At 37.3% G+C, this 16,988-nt stretch overlaps 1 long non-coding RNA gene across 2 annotated transcripts in view; it reads left to right on the forward strand.

The window, feature by feature from the left end:
• Positions 1 to 16,988, forward strand: part of LOC102157842 (uncharacterized) — a 70,791-nt gene that overhangs the window by 3,524 nt on the left and 50,279 nt on the right. The window contains exons 3-4 of one of the 2 annotated variants that reach the window (XR_002343143.2): positions 5,154 to 5,416; positions 7,243 to 8,243. The exons of the other annotated variant lie outside the window; for it this stretch is intronic. This is a non-coding gene — a long non-coding RNA (uncharacterized LOC102157842). Of the gene's footprint in view, positions 1 to 5,153; positions 5,417 to 7,242; positions 8,244 to 16,988 lie in introns of those variants that run through there. 2 annotated transcript variants of the gene reach the window in all.

The following is a 16,988-nucleotide window of genomic DNA, read 5'->3' on the forward strand; positions in this document are numbered from 1 at the left end:
AATGAGACAGAGCCTAGTCTATGTAATTAACTGTATAACTTAGGAGAATCTGTTCATATGCCTGTATTACCTTCCCTCATTATATTAGCTATAAATTGGTAACTTTTAGAAGCTTTCTGGAAGACAATGTGTATTGCATTAAAAGGTACTCCTATCTCTAATTGTTAGGGACTATTAAATTTAGGAATTGATAATTGTTGAATGAGAGCAAATTCATCCATATGAACCGGAAGTGGATATTTCAGATGTTCTCATTGCCTCAGGATGGTGTTTCACTTTGCCTCAGCCTCCTACTATTCTTGAAGAAGTGAAGTATTCTCTAACATAAAATGAATTTCTTTCCAAGAGAGACAGTAAACATCCTGAATATAGCTTCCCTGTGGTTTAACTACACCTTCAGAATCTTTTGGGATCAAAATCATATACCTTTATGATTAGTTAACAACTCTTAAACCATTGAAATATTTAAAATATTAGTTTAGGTAGCATATTAATTTTCTTTTGCTGTTTAAACAGATTATTCCAAATTTAGCAGGTTATAGTCACATTAATTGATTATTTTACAGTTCTGGAGATCAGAAGTCCAAAATGAGGTTCACTAGGGTAAAATCAAGGTGTGGGAGGGCTGTAGGATCTCTGGAGGATCCAGGGGAAAATCCATTTTCTTTTTTTTTTTTCCAGATTCTAGGGGCTGCCCACCACATTACTTGTCTCTTAGTTCCCTTCCATCTTCAAAGCCAGAGACATCTCGTTGAGTCTTTCTTGGAACCCATCACTTTGACACTGACTCTTCTGTCTTCCTCTTCTACCAGTTAAGGACCTTTGTGATTACACTGGGCCTGTCTGGTTAATCCAGAATAACCTCCCCAGTCTAAGGTCAGCTAATCAGCAACTTAATTTCATTTGCTACCTTAATTGCCCTTTGCCATGTATGTAGTCACACTTTCTGATAATTAGGGTGTGGGCGTTTCGAGGTCCAATATTCTGCCTACCACAGGTGGAAGCAAGAATGTGGATGTACCGTGTAATAGACTCGTATTTCGTTCCCAATACTATATTACCTATTTGAGCTTGGGCAAGTTCCTTAACTTCTTTCTGTTGCCTGGATGGTTAATAATCACTACTACCCAGGGTTGTCACCGATATATTATAAGCGTTGGGGAATTCAGGTGTCTTTAAAGAGAATTCTCTTTAGTTTGTCCTCCTATTCAATCTGAAGAAAAACTTTCTCAAAAGCATATTGTATATGTGTAACTGAATCACTTTGTTGTGCAACAGAAATTATCACAACACTGTAAATCAATATACTTCAATAAAATGTAAAGTATACTATAGTTTATAGCATTGTTAGATATACATTAGATTTAGGCATTTGGTTAATGCCTTTATAGCTCATTACCTAGTTCTTTCTAAAGAAAACAATCACTGATTAAGGACTTCAAATCTTTTTATTCATCAGCTCACCAGGAATATACCACATTATGACCCAGTTCTTAAAGAGACAAGATAAGTGAACTTTCGACCAATTAGAGAAAAATTGATGGATAAATTGTGCTGACCAGGAATACAATTAAAGTTCAAGAAAGAAATGGATCTATAAAGGATGATCTAATTGCTGGGATCCTTAATGCAGCATAGAGAGCATCAAAGTAGACTTTCAAACTAAATGAATAGAATTAGCAAAATGAAAGAGAACATGGTATGTGAGGGGAAGCAGGCAGGGAAAGGAAGAGATGAACTATTTGGCAGAATAGAGGCCGTGTCTGTTAAAGTCCTAATACTGTTTAACATGGAATACGGAGCTGTGTCATAAGACTTGAAACCCTCTGCTTCTTTGGATGAAAAGAAAGATGGTAAAGGTTCTTGATTAGATGGTGATGAAGATGAGTTTGGAAAGAGATGAGTTTGCAGTTGCAGAAATTCAGGGCAAGTATGGAGATGAAGCATAATCCCCTCCATTGAAATGTAAACAAAATCGATATTGACCAAGGCATGAGTCATCAGAGCTAAGTATTTCCCTCTCTCTCAAGCACGTCTGCATATATTAAAACTTTTAGGGAAAGAAAAAGTCCCACTGACTAACATAGTTGGACCCATTGACAGACTAAGAGGTGTCCTGAGAGATACTAACATTTTACAAAAGTTATTATGAGGAGTGTGGGAAGGACAGAGGGGAGACATTTATTAAACAAAGCAAACAAAGCAAAACTCTACAGTGGAGGTAAATTTGTCCTCTGCAATCGTAGGGGTGTCTGTATTTGTGAGTTTTAATGACAAATTTCTGTGAAGAGTATACTTGAAGAATTCTGCTTTGGAGAAATGTCTATTCAGGTCCTTTGCCAGAAAAAAGAATGTATACATGTATGTGTAACTGGGTCACCATGCTGTGCAGTAGAAAAAAATATATATGAAGAAATAAAAATTAAAATAAAAAAATCCTGCTTTTATTAATTGGTGACCTTTGTAAAAACAATAAACTTTGAAAAACCTTAAATCCTTTTTAATATTGGACCCATACTCATTACCTAACAGAGGTTTTGTGAGGATTAGTATAAATAACCCACCTTCCTCAGTGGGCATAGTTTCTAAACAATTTCCAGGCAGCAAGAACAGAACTCATTGGAAGGATATGGGGCAACTCACATGATTAAAAGGATAGTGAATGAGGATGGGTCCAGAGATCTAGGGAGAAAGAACCAAAAGGGTTGGGTCTTCAAGTTGCTGCCGTTATATTATCTCATTTCTACAAGATTTATGTCCTTATATTACTCTATTCAGGATCCAGATTCCCAGGGGAAACAAAGTATCCGATGAGCCCAGTGTCACAGTAAAAATTGCACAGCACAAAACTAAACAGACAGGGGAAACTTTATTCAAGGCTGTTGCAGGAGGGGAGAGAGGAGAAAACTTGGTCAGACCTCAACTCTGCTGAAACACAAGAGGAGTAGGGTTTTTGAGGGGTGGGATGAAGAGTAGATGTAGCTTATCTGTGCTTGCTAATTGGCTTTACCCAAAAGGAACGGAAAGTTTCTCCTACCTTCCTGACAGGAGGTAATTTACAGCTTGGAGCAATGCTACCACCAAAGTTAGTATCCTACCTTCCCACAGAGACTGAAGATGAGGGTTCTATCTTTCTCGATGATTATATTTCAAAAGGATGATTCCCAGGTCCTAGAGAAAGATAGTCTTGGGTTGTAAAACTGGCAAGAGGCTTTAAAAAATGATTTCCATCTCAAAGCTTTACAAGCTTTATAAGGAAAAGGCTCTAAGGAAAGGAAACTGTTAAGGCCATGTTGCCCACCAGGGCACGGCATGGGAAGCATCAGATGTGGCAAGGCTTATTTGGATTTATATTCCCACCAAGGCAACACTGAGTGGGGAAAAGGGTCCTTCTCAAAAGAAAAGTGAGAACCACCAAAACAAACAAACAAAAAAGCAGTTGTTATGGATAACTCAATGTGCCTGGCACTGTGTATACAAGTTAGGAAAGAAGTATAACACTTGAATGATTTGAATTTATATAAAAGAAATAAACAGATCTACTCAAAATACTTAGCAAACAATTCAAAGGCAATGTAGAAGCAAGAATAAAGTCCCTAAAAAAAATCATGCCACCCCACAAGCAATACTCAGTACAGGGTTGCCATCAGAAGAAATAAAATCCTATCATTGTAAACAATTAACATTTTACTGGGGCCCCTTAAATTTGGCAGATGGAGGATTATGATACATGATGTGCAGCCACAGATCTCAAAAATTCTTTATATTTATCAATTTCCCTCAGGGTGCTATGCTTTCCCAAAGTGTCCCCAAACTGTTTTTGTTAATCAGTTTCCCCACCCCCACCTCCTGCCTGGCCTTGTTTTCACATTAGTTTCTCTTCGAAGTACTGGTGCTGCTTCTCATGCAGATATTTCAGGCATTCCTGCTTTCCCAGTTATGTTTTTCTATGCTTTATTCTAATGAACAACCAATGCTGCTGCTTCCTTAGATGTCAGAGCAGGGACATGAGGCCCTTTGAGTCCCAGTGTAAACCTGTCATTGGAGCTCAAAGATTTCAGCCTCTGGTGCAGAGATGAGAACATACAAAGCTGTAACAACCAATGGAAAAGTTAGCCATTGGGTACCCACTGTGATGGGTGCTCAGCCCTTTCAGGTTTCCATCCTATAAATCGGAAGGCCTGCCATATAGACAGTATCTGTGTGGGCTGAAGAATGTCAAGATGAGGAAGTATTGCTCATCATATTTCCTCAGCACCTACTACACACAGAATTCATATTATTTTATTTCTATTCATTTTATTTTAAAAATTGTTGAGAAACAGAATTGTGAGGTTAAAGGAGTCAGCGATTCTTCAGCAGGTACCAAGAGAAGCACTGTCTTTTGAACACGTTGGGCAGCCGTAAAGCAAGGCTGCGGTGTTGCAGACGGCTTTGCACGTGAGTGTGGGAAAATGAATAGCAATTACTCGAGGACCTTTAGTAGTTCCCTTGCCTGAATGGAATATTTAAGAGTCTTGCAGAAGAGGGGAAGAGAGAATGAAAAGGAAGGGAGAGGAAGGAGAAGGAAGGGAGTTTGAACATGACCACCACCATTCCCATCTTTCTTCATGTCCTAGAGACCAGACCGGGTCATCGGGTAAACACCAGATGTGTGATAGCATGTGCTGGTGTGGCCCCTTTACCTTTATATATGTATCTATAAAAACACTGCTATAACAAGAATATTATCTTGTTTCAGAAGAGTATGGAATGATTTAGCTAACTGAGTTTATATGGCAATCTAATTATAGTGTTTCTTTTCAGTAATTCTCTATTAATGTGTATTTCAAGAGAACAGATACTAAAACCCTTTTAACAGTTTCAAAGAAAATTCCTATGATGAAAAACAGAAAAATGCTTAAAGTGAACATAAAATGTAAAACCTTTGTACAAGGAAACAAACTTTTGTCTTCAAAAACAACAAAAAATTTGTTTTCTCATAGTTGTGGTATTTGAGAAGTCCAAACTCAGGGTGCCGACCAGTTCCGTTCCTGCTGAGAAAACTCTTCCTGGCTTACAGATAACTGCCTTCTCGCTGTGTCCTCACATTATGGATACAGAGAGAGCTCTGTCTTCTCTTCTTTCTTGTGTGTGATTTGATATTTTTATAGATTATACTTCATCTAAAGTTATTAAAGAAAAAATCCCAAACGACTCCTTAAGAGATGTGTGTGCTACATAAATACAGAAGATTGTCCTTGGAAGTTCTCTGGCGGCTCAGTGTGTTAAGGATCTGGTCTTAAGACTGCAGCAGCATGGATCGCTGCTGTAGCGCAGGTTCTGTCCCTGGTCCAGGAACTTCTGCATGCTGCAAGTGCAGCAAAGAAAAAAGAAGGAGAGGAAAAAGAGTACATGCATATTATATGAAACTCTGGTAAGTAAGAGTTGAGGTGTGAGGTGTTTTTTCTGGAGCACTCCAGATACTCTTCAGAGCCTAAGAACTGAAAGAACAAAGTACAACACATTACTGTGGCAAGAGAACCATGGCTAGTAGCCACTGTTTCACTTCTCCAGTAGTTTTTAGAAGTTTTTGTGTGTCCTTGGACCTGCATCAAAAGCCTGAAATTGATGAAATTTAGCGATAGATTTACACTGGGATTCAAAGAACAGCCAAAATGCAATGATGTTCTCATGTAGATACTCACAGGTGTTCGTTTGCTACAAGGAGAACTGAGGTCAAGATTATAAATTTTTAAGGCTCTTAACTAGAAGCCCATAGGACTAGTTAGTATGGTTGCTGTTTTGTTCACATTCAGGCCCAGGAAATTATGTCTCCTCCATTTTGAAACATATCTTGGAAACATTAAATAAAAGGCAGAAACCATATACCAGCTGAAGAAAAGAACCAGCTCCTAGGCAAGGTCTATGTGAAGGTGATGTCTGACTCGGGTTTACAGAATCACTCACCAGAGGAGGGGTGATTGGATAACTTGCAAACTAATGTTAGAAACTCTAAAGGCTTACAAAGGGACTCAGTTTCCAGCCTGGGCTATGAGCTGGTATGATTCTACTTTTGCATAAATTAATCACATAACTAGAATAATTTCCTACTCGGGTTCCAAATTTAGAACCCAGTTCTGCCTTCCAGTCTCTACTACAGATCTTTCTAATGCAAGTCAAGTATTTGAAGGAGCTGACAGCACTAACCTCAACCCAAAATGTTTGATCTGTTTCTTTGTCTCTCATCTTAAAAGCATTGCTCTCTGATTTTCTCTCTCTTGCTTGCTTAGTGGTAGATCTCCTAAAAGATGTATAGTTTTGGGTGGCTTTGGCAAAATGCTTTTATGCTTTCCCTCTTACAATAATAGCCTGAAATTGTTAGATCTGGATTCAGTTTAAAGGACACAAACTACAAAAAAAAAAAAAAAAAGCCAGAAGGAATGATTTTGATTCTCTCAAACTTCATCATACATATCAACAGACATCTAAAGAAGAAGCGCCTTCTTTCTTGATCATTTTTCTAAATAAATGTTTTTAAATGCAAAAATCTGGCTTACATAAGGAACTTGCAAATTGCTAGCTATTTCTAAAGGCATTGAGCTGGAAATTTTAGACAACAATTTTTTTTATAATCTTTCATATTTCTTTATGACAGGATCAGGGCCCATCAATTCGTCCTCTCAAATACCTCTCAAGTTGTTCTCCACATCCCTGCTGTTACAGTTCTAGTTTAGAGGCTGTGGCTGGGGCTGTGTTAATAGCTTCCTTATAAATCATTTTACTTCCAGTCAAATTCTGACGGCAGCATCTTCCATCTACCTGTAGAATGCACTTTTTAAATGCAAGAATCTAATCACGTCATACCCTTCTGGAAACCTTCCAGGAAATCCCCATCTTCAGAATGCATTCCGAATACTTGGCATGGCACACATAGTTTGTTATTTGCCTTCCTTGCTGGATTTCCAGCCTCATCTAGTGCAGCCTACAAACATGGCTACTATCATTGGCTCTCCCACCATGTTGCAGCCTCTCACGCCTGAAACACCCCTGACTGCAATGCCACTTTTCCAGATCTCTGCTAACTCTTCTACAGCCCTCAAGATCTCTCTCAGTATATCACCTGTTCAGTCAGTGGAAAAAAACAAACAAACAAAAAAACATAGTGAAAATTCATGGATGAATGTTTAGGTAATTGAAAATTAATATTAACATTAGCTTGTTTTCAATATTGACGTGCTTTAATACTCCTTTTGTATTAAGCTTCCTGTAAAAGCCTAATTTTGAAGTCATTCTGAATAGATAAATGGGATGAAATGATACAGAACCATGAGAGGAACCATAGCCACCAAGGCAAAGGCCAAGCCAAAAAAAAAGAGTGAATGGAAAGGAAAACTACAATCCCCTAAGAACTCTCACAGAGATGGTGTAACCTTGGGACTCTTTTACGGTACATGGCATTCGGATCTATGTCTTGCTCTTTGAAGAGTAAAGGAAAATGTGGAGGAGTTGGAAACACAGCGGCAGACATCTGGCTGCAAACCAATCTGCCTGACAACTCACCTGCCCCCTCTCCTATCGCCATCATTCCTGTATTTGCTATTTGATGGGAGGGCCCTAGTGTAAGATATAGTTTTTCTCCTGTTAGTAGCAGTTGTTGAAAAGAGCAATTTTTTTCTCAGCTCTGAGGCCACTGTCTTTGGTGATGTCTAAACCCTGCGTGTTTTCCCCTCTGAGTCTTCCTTTTTCAACCCAAGTGGAAGACCACGTCCTGGGCTCTACCCGTAGTGTTCCTAATTCCCCCAGCTTGTGGGAATTCCTGTCCTGAAATTTTCTTCTTATATTTGCCAGAACCAGTCTAACCTAAAAAGTTTCCCATGTGATTTGATTCTGAGCAAAAGAACTGGCTTACTATAATGTTTATGTTTCTTGTTTAATTTTCTAACATTATTAACCAAAGAGACAGGGAAACAGATGCCCCTAAACACCACTATTGGGAAGGTAAATTGGTACAAACTTTGTGGAAGAAAATTCCAGCATGCCAAATCTTTTTCATTCGGTTGAATTTGTCTTCATAGCAATCAAAAATGTCCACAAGTTGTTCCACAACTTCCCATCAGGTTGTTCATTGTAGGTTGATTTGAATAGTGAAAAAGGCAACTAATCTAAATATTAAAACAGGGGATTAGTGCAATAAATATTGACACCCATACAATGAAAAATTTGCAACAATTTTTAAGTGATGTTAAATTACAGAAAAAAAATGGAAATGATCTATGTCAATAAAGAGTACGAAATTATCGCTTGTTGAGGAAGTTCATATTCTATTCATTTATTTATGTGTATTTAAATTTTTTTCCAAGAATGAAATCTATATTAGTTATCTAATAATATCTTTAATTATGGTCCAAGCCGTCTAGAGGAAGTAACATTCACGGTGGTGCTGTAGGAGCTGGAGCCAGATAGAAAACCTCAGAAGAGGAAGAAGGGCTGGATTTTGCTTCCCTGTTGACTTTTTTCAGTTACATTCATATTCACAAGACATTACACCATTAGGCCAGATTTATACATCACAACGTGAAGTGGAAAGTAAGCAAGTAACTAATTAATCTGTTCTATAAAGACAGAGAAGAGACGAAGTGGTTTACTCCAAGCCCCTTCAGTGCTGATAACAGTCTTCATGAGCAGAGTGCTAATCTCTGATCCAGCCTTGGCTCAGCTTTATGTTCTTTATACACAAGAGTTTGTATTTTCGTAGTCATCAAATTGAGGATTTGCAATCTTCTGCCTATAAATGGCTTTGGAAATTTTGTTCTGTCACAGTTTATTAAAGATATATACCAAATATCTTGCCCAAATATTACATTGGTATGAGCAGATGAATAGTACTTAAGATCCAGGGGTTTTAGGAAATTGTATTGAGTTTAAGCATTACTCTGTAATACATGAACATGAAATAGTGCAAAGTAGACATTTGACCACCATTTGCAAAATTACTATCTGCTCTCAGGTGAAAATGCCTATGAGGCTAGGAAAAAAAAAGATCACTAAAAGAATAGACTATAGACACCCCATTGGATGAACGAGAGAGAATATAGAATAGATTGTAGTGGCAGAAAGTATGAAGGAAACATGGCTGAAGCTACTATTGGAATTATTTTTTTAGGATCTTTTGTGTATTACACATCATTTCATTAAAAAATCTTTAAGTCTTGAATCTTAATGACAGCTTTTGTCAAAGAGATTTAAAACTGAAATGTTCTTTTAAGGTGGCTAGTCACTGACAGTAGCTTGGACCATTTGGTGTTTATGAGTGAATTTTAGTTTTGAAATTTGGTATATCAGATGAAATTTGCTGCATAATGACAAGTACTCCACTTCAAGTTGCGTAAGCTTGATCTCAGAAAACAAATGAAGCTATATATAGGAAAGAATACACACACACAGACACACAGCTAAGTTCCACGTGTGGTATTTTGATAGAGTACAATTATAGCATGTTTCAGTGTCAAGTCTACACTTAACCTCATTTTATTTATATAAGCAAATATGGTAAAAGAGCCAAGCATATAACATCTTGGCAAAACATAGAAGGGAATATCTGGGTCAAAACCTCATAAACATATTTCATCTGATTTTACACCCATGAAACATTGGTTCAGAAGCCATGCACAATTACCAGAGATCAGCTGTGCCTTCAAGATAAGTTTTTAGCAATTGCTAATAAAGGTCTGTGACCCCCCCCGCCACCGCCCCCCACCCCGGCTTGCAACACATTTACTAGGAAAACCTTTGGAGAATAAAGAGAAAGGATGGAAATTCTTTTTGTGTTGTCCACTTTTGTTTCTCTAGACCCCTGGGCACATTTCCCTGTCTGTGTGTCTGTTATTCTTGGAGATTTGAACAAGAGCTTTCTTATTGCTGGACCCTTGGGTTTATTACTTTGAGTGATGGAGGGGGGACAGAAAGAGAGAGAGGGGGAAAGATAAAAGGAGAAAATGAAAGATAGGACTATTTTAAAAAATAATTCTTTTGGGAGTGACTTGTTTGGAATCTTCACCATCAACTTGCAAAGTGATAAAGTGGTAAAGCAAACACTATATTAAGTCAAAGACACTTTGCTCTTCAAGAAGTGTTTTTTTGAGTCCTCTTGTGGCTCAGTGGGTTAAAGAGATCTGGTGCTGTCACTGTAGCAGCTTGGGTCACTTCTGTGGCTTGAGTTTGATCCCTGACCCATGGAACTTTCTTATGCCATGGACATGGTCAAAAAGGGAAGTTTTGTGGTTTTTTTTTTTCCTCCACTATTATATAATCTTTAAGTGAGCACAATGGCCTACAAAAAATAAAATAATTGTCATACTGCATTTGGATAAGCATTCACGTGAACTAAGTTCTCTGTAGTAAATAATTACTGAAAAATCTTATACTGAAAAGAAGGACCACGTAAATCCTTAATCCTGACAAAAAGTGAGCCAGATATCCATTTAATATAAAATATTTGTGTATTTGAACAACATCCCAATGATTGGCAGGATTTTTTTCTCATTTTACAAAAAAATAGAAATTAGGAGTTCCCGTCGTGGCGCAGTGGATAACGAATCCGACTAGGAACCATGAGGTTGCGGGTTTGGTCCCTGCCCTTGCTCGTGAGCTGTGGTGTAGGTTGCAGACGCGGCTCGGATCCTGAGTTGCTATGGCTCTGGCATAGGCCAGTGGCTACAGCTCCGATTCGATCCCTGGCCTGGGAACCTCCATATGCCGCGGGAGCGACCCAAAGAAATAGCAAAAAGACAAAAAAAAAAAAAAAAAAAAAGAAATTAATGTATGCCCAAACCTATCCAAATTTTACTTATTTATTAGTCTTTCTGTGCTTATATTCAATATTCTGACTCTCTCTGATCTATCACAAATCAAGCAAACTTATGTTTAGACCAGAGAAGGGACTGTTTCTTTTCCCACACTTGGAAAAAAAGGGGGGAGGGAGAATTTGCTATTTCGACCCACTCCCTCCCCCTTAATTTTGTTATATAGGATTTTTTGTGGACTGGGTGAGGATTTGTGTGTGTGAAGTCAGGGGACTCTGTTAAAAGTGAGGCATCTGGTTACTCTAAGATCAAAACCAAATCTTTTGGTCTCACGTGAAGAACTGTGCAGTTTGGGACTCCCTGTTCTTAATTCAATTACAGGCCTCTTTTTATTTATTTTTTTTTCTTAAATCGAAGGCAGAGTACAACACAAGACAGACAGAGGGGAAAAAATAACAAAGAGAAGATCATACTCGGCAGGCTTTCAAGACATTTTTCCCTAGGCTTCAAATCAAGACCCATGCTCACTGCATGAGGACAGCTGAAGTCAATTTCACCCAGTTACTGGGTTCTTTGTTACCGGATCGCATCCCGGACTACTAAATCTGATGCTTATAGGCTTGCTCCACCTACTTTATGTTTGCAGATGTCCCTGCAGCTCTCCAAACTAATTGTTCCTAGACATCGGACAGGCAGAGTCTAAACCCTTGTTTACTTCCATTGTTTGTTTTTTTTCCCTTAAGTGCCTAATCCTTTATTTGTTTTCAACCACCTGACTCTATTTAGACTGACCATAGGTACTTCCTTCAGAAGCACACCTTCAAAAACCTTCCTGACACCTTCCATGGAAAACCATGCTTACCATGTACTTGTTGAATAGTTTTCATTTTATCTTTAAAGGCAAAGTCACAAAATCCTAGTCATCCACGCCAAATTCTTAGGTTTTTGTTTTATTTGTTTTTTTTTTTTTTTTTTTTTTTTTGAGGTGGGTCAGGGACCAAGAAAGAAAACATTTGAAGGTATTTTTACACAGCTACAAGGGACTGTATTCAAAAGATTGATTAGATGCTATTCTCTGGATCTCAGGTCTTCAAACTTTTGATTGCCTGCTCCATAAGTAAAATCATTTTGGCATCCTACAATGCATATTCATTTATTTTTCTGTTATATACTTGTACTTCTATGTAAAATACTGTAAAATATTTATTCAAATGGAAATTGAAAACTGATGTATTTCTTCCTCCTCCTTTTTTTTTTTTTTAATTAAACAAATTCTAGTCTTTTTTTGTTTGCTTGTTGGTACATATCCTTCAGGAAAGGACATGCCACTTTGGAAACCAGTGCTTTAGTGCAGCAATTTTTAAACTCCAACACTTAAAAGATTGTTCAAACATAGGTTCCTAAGCCTTATTGCAGAACTTCTGAGTCTGGATAGCGCCTCTAAATTTTTGTAAAGCTTCCCATTGATGGCCACACTGTGCAGTTCTGATCTATAGAACAATTTCTCGTTTGGACCATTCTGGGTCCAGCTTCATTTTTATTAATTTATCTATTTCATTCATTTATTTTTCTTTGCGGAAGTTCCCCGGGCCAGGGACTGAATCTGAGCCACAGCTTTGACCTACCCCACGCCTCACTACAGCAATGCTGGATCCTTTAACCCATGAGGCCAGGCCTGGTATCAATCCCATACCTCGGTAGCAACCTGAGCCACTGTAATTGGGTACTTAATACACAGTGCCATGGTGGGAACTCTGTCCAGGTTCATTTTTAATGTACTATTTCCCAGAAACTCAAAATGTAGGGCTTGAATCCATTTGACCCAGATTGTACTTATCAACAGACCATGATTATTCTTTTCCCTCCTGCTTTGAGAGTTATTTTCATGTGCCTAAATAAATATGCATAAAAACTTCCCTAATTCAAGAAAAGGCCATTCAGCGAAAGGTGCTTCTTGAAATGCAACATTACTGCTCTTGACCTTACAGAATAACTAGAGGTAACTTCTGCAGAAGGGTTATCTGGAAATAACCTACAGATTTATGAATTAAAGTGTAGTGAATAGATAGCATAGTATTTAAATTCAGTTTGATGCCTTCCAAGTAAGTTGAAAGGATTTTGACCTTCCTAAGTTGAGCATTCTATGAAATATTGTTTACACTTCCTGGAAACTTGCTCACACAATCAATTTGCTTAGTTAACTTTTAGGTCAAGGACAAGTCAAAGGAAAATGAAAGCCCCGTAGGTGTGCAGAGATTCCATATATGTGAAATCTAGTGAAATTTTTGATAAAGTGAACATGTGCAAATTTAATGTCTTACAATTTGGTAGAAGAATATTTCTTTGCTCAAAATAATCTGCTTGATTATCCATTCATTTATCTATTGAACAACATATTGTATACTCATAATGTGCCGAATACTGTGCTATGCAGTTATGATAGAGCCATGACTGACTGTACAAATGCGTGTAAAATTATAATTATTACATGAGCTGTTAGGAAGGTACATGATGCTCTGAAAGTGCCATCAAGGAAAATGAGTTAATTGTTCCATGAGAAAATGTGCACAGCTTCTTTCTAACATAATGGTTTACTCTTAAGTATTTACTTTATGGATATCTTAAAGTTATTCATACAGGACCAAAAGACAGACCATCCAGTTCAACAGACTTTCAGTGACTATCCAAAGCTGCTGGATACATTAGTTCCTAAATAGTTTCTGAAGGTCAGCAGGAATCAATAATATGGCTAAGGGCTAGGCTAAGAGGGCTTGAAATTTGGGATTAGCAATTGACTAGTTGTATTGAGTTTAATTATTAAATAAAACAGTTAAAGAATGGGATTGAATGACTTCCTTGCCAGGCACATCCTGAGTCTCAAGGCTGTTGTTGCTAAATCTGCCAAACTTTTTTTTCTGAGTGAATATGCCTTGCCAGTTTCTCAAGTAAGCAAACTGTCCTCACCATTTCAAAAGGTCCGCTGTTCTTATCATCCTTTTCCTAGTCTTCATACTGATGAAGTCTTTAATCTACATGCAAAAAAACCTCTTTTAAGAATCCTTCAGGTTTTAGCCTAATACATGCACAGAAGGCATTATTACTCTTAATTTAATAATAGAGTAACATTTTCATACTAATCAGAGACTTGCTGGCTTTAATTAGTGCACATTATTTCGTGGGAAGGAAAAAACCACTCAAATTTTAAAATAAGATGTTAGCAGGAGCGTGATAAGTCTTTCATTCTTAGCTGTTGGTCTGCTGGTAAAATAGGTTGTTCTGGGTATCTTGACAATATTTTCGTTTGTATTTTAAACCAGACCTTAGTGCAGGGCTTTTGCTGTTGAAATAGACATTTGTTGAAATGGATTCTCTTTTCCATCTTTTTTGCAAGGAGAAAAACATATTAATGTTGCTTTTCTGAAGGGAACTGCCTTTAAAGAAATTGTTTGCAGAATGTGGTTTATCCTTTAAACCCTGTCTCTTTTTGATTCCTGAGCTGAGGTCACTTTGTTGTGATGACTCACCAGGTTTTTTACACCCATCAAGATAGGGATGTTTTGAGATAGTAAGTTTATTCAAAACAAAGCAAATATAATAAAGCATGATTAATAAATGAACAGACTTTGGCTTCCCCTGCTATTCTTCCTTTTTTCCAGTCTAGTTTGGGAAAGTGAAAGGTGACATCTTCTTTCTGGAAGCCTTACTAGAAATAATTTCCGAACTTTGAGGTGTAACTGCTAGGTTGTTCCAGACAAATACCATTCCTGTACCACATCATTTAGCTATTTTTTCTGAATTACTTCATTCTAAGAAGAATGAAACTTTCTAGTTAATGGTTTTTCCCTAACTAATACTAGATGCTTGAGTTACTATAATTTATTAACACTTTTGGTAGAAGTTGAAATTCCTACAGATTTTTATCAATACAGCTATTCTTTCCTCCCCAAACCACATGACAATTAATATTGTGGCTCAGGAATCCAAAACTGTATTAATCTGAATGATGCCATTCTGTAGTAGTTAAAAATGAGGCATGAATGCTAATTATCCCAGCAGGGTTGAATAGAAAGAAGAAAAATGGCCATGCTTTATATTTACTTGTTTATCTCTTACCTTTGGATAATTGAGATATCATAAACTGATGACTGAACTACTGAAATTATCATCACCTCACTTTTTAACTGAATTTTTTAAATTTAGAAATTCGTTTTTTTGTTTTGTTTTGTTTTTTAAACAAGGACATACTGTTTTTTAAGAACTGTGCTGATATATAAAAAAGGGGAAGAAAAGGAGTTCCTGTGGGTTAAGGATCCATCGTTGTCACTGCTGCAGCTCTGGTTATAGATAGCTGTGGCATGTGTTCAATCCCTGGCCCAGGATCTTCTGCATGCTGTGGAAGTGGCCATAAAAGGGGGATCCCAACCAAAAAAAAAAATCAGTGTCATTAATTAAACAAACCATAAACCCTCACACAAAAAAGTGTTAAAAACCTTCAGTAATTTCAGGAACAAATATCAAAGTGGTCCAAGGATGTGAATAATAACCATGATTAAAATTCATCTAATACAAAATATTGTATATATAAGGGATAAATAACAAGGTCCAATTAAAAAAAATCCATCTAATGCTTGAAGTGCTACAAAAAATAGATCATTGGCCTGGCTTTGTGAGTTTGTGGGGCCAGTGTTAGATTTCATATTTCCTTTAGATATGAGGAGGTTCCGGAGAGGGCCCCTGTCCGTTTTTGATTCCCAGGATCAATCCTGCTGCCCTGAATGACCAGGCAGTGCCCACTTCCCCTTCTTATCGCTCTAGGCTTGTTCCTCCTGAGACTGGCTCTGAGAAAGGAAAAATACTTTTTCAGTCAAGGGACAAACCAACTAAGTGTACTTTCCTAATAGGGCATAGGATGCTAAACTGTTTAGTGAGACATGCTGCTGGAAAAGTTTGGATTTAGAATAAAATTGGGCTACTCTTGTCTGTATTTCTGAATGTCGTATAGGAAATAAGAGCTGAGAGACCAAGTAAAACAGAGATTTCAATTAGGGTACCCCTCCAGATAATGACAGCTTTTTCCTCCCCTTATTACTATTTCAAAATTTATGGTAAGACCAAACTGAGTTGTCTTACTAGCTCAGTGTACAGTGATGCAAACTTTTCTTTCTGTGTGATGGATAGAGGGATCAAACTGCAGTTTGAACCGACAGAGGCATAAAAACTCTTAATGTACTGTAGCAGACAGGAAAGAGTAGGGAGACAAAAAGAGACAAATAAACCAGGAGCGGCATGAGGGGGAGCATATGTAATCTAAGTAAGTTTATGAAAATATACATCCTTCAGCAGTATAATACCTACGTGGCTATTCACTCTAGGGCCAGATTGGACTTTGATTTCTTACCAGTGTAGACCTCAACTTTTGTCCTCATGATGCTAACACTAACTATCCAGATGACTAACTTGTTTTACTTTTCATCCAGTTTTGGCATTACCTAGCTATAAATTCTGTTAACATAGGTTACAGAAGAGCAATTATAGAACCATTTTGTGAAAGATAATTTCTAGGCAGAACTTCTCCACAAATAGAATCCCAAGTAGAGTATGTTTTTGTGTCTCTGTCCATTAAGGAAACAAATTCTTGGCATTAGGCTTACCTGGAAGACTTTGTAAATATGATGTCATAAGCATATTTTGCCAAACATATAGAAACAGACACAATCTAGGTCTCCTACTTTTATCCAGATATATGAAACACAGGCTCATCTGCTCATTTACAGCTGTTGATCATTTCACACTTGACAATGAGCCCAGGCAAATCAATTTTTTATTCTTAATTTAAGAGTTCATTTACTCATCTCTCTTAATGTCTGGACAATCTTACTTTCTGAAGCTTGTTCATAACACTTAAGATTTGGGAGCTTCTTTAACTTTAGATTTAACTGTAAAATTTATTATATAATAGAGAAAATAATTCAGTTTTCCCTTTGATTATGATTTTAGTTTTAGATACACAATAAAGCTTATATATTGAAAGGCAAAGTACACTTCAACTCTCTAAGAATTATAGCAGAATTGCTATTTAGGTTTGTGGCCTCAGAAATCAATCTCAATATTCATGATGAGTTTGATGGATTCTAGTTTAAATAAAAGATTCCATTTGAAAATGATCAAAAAAGCCAACCTTCATGGAACTAAATTATTCCTTAT

Source organism: Sus scrofa, chromosome 4 (genome assembly GCF_054392235.1).
Source record: "Sus scrofa isolate SSC_HxYL_T2T_F1_AM1 chromosome 4, Sscrofa_HxYL_maternal_Yorkshire_Landrace_v2.0, whole genome shotgun sequence".
NCBI lineage: Eukaryota > Metazoa > Chordata > Mammalia > Artiodactyla > Suidae > Sus > Sus scrofa.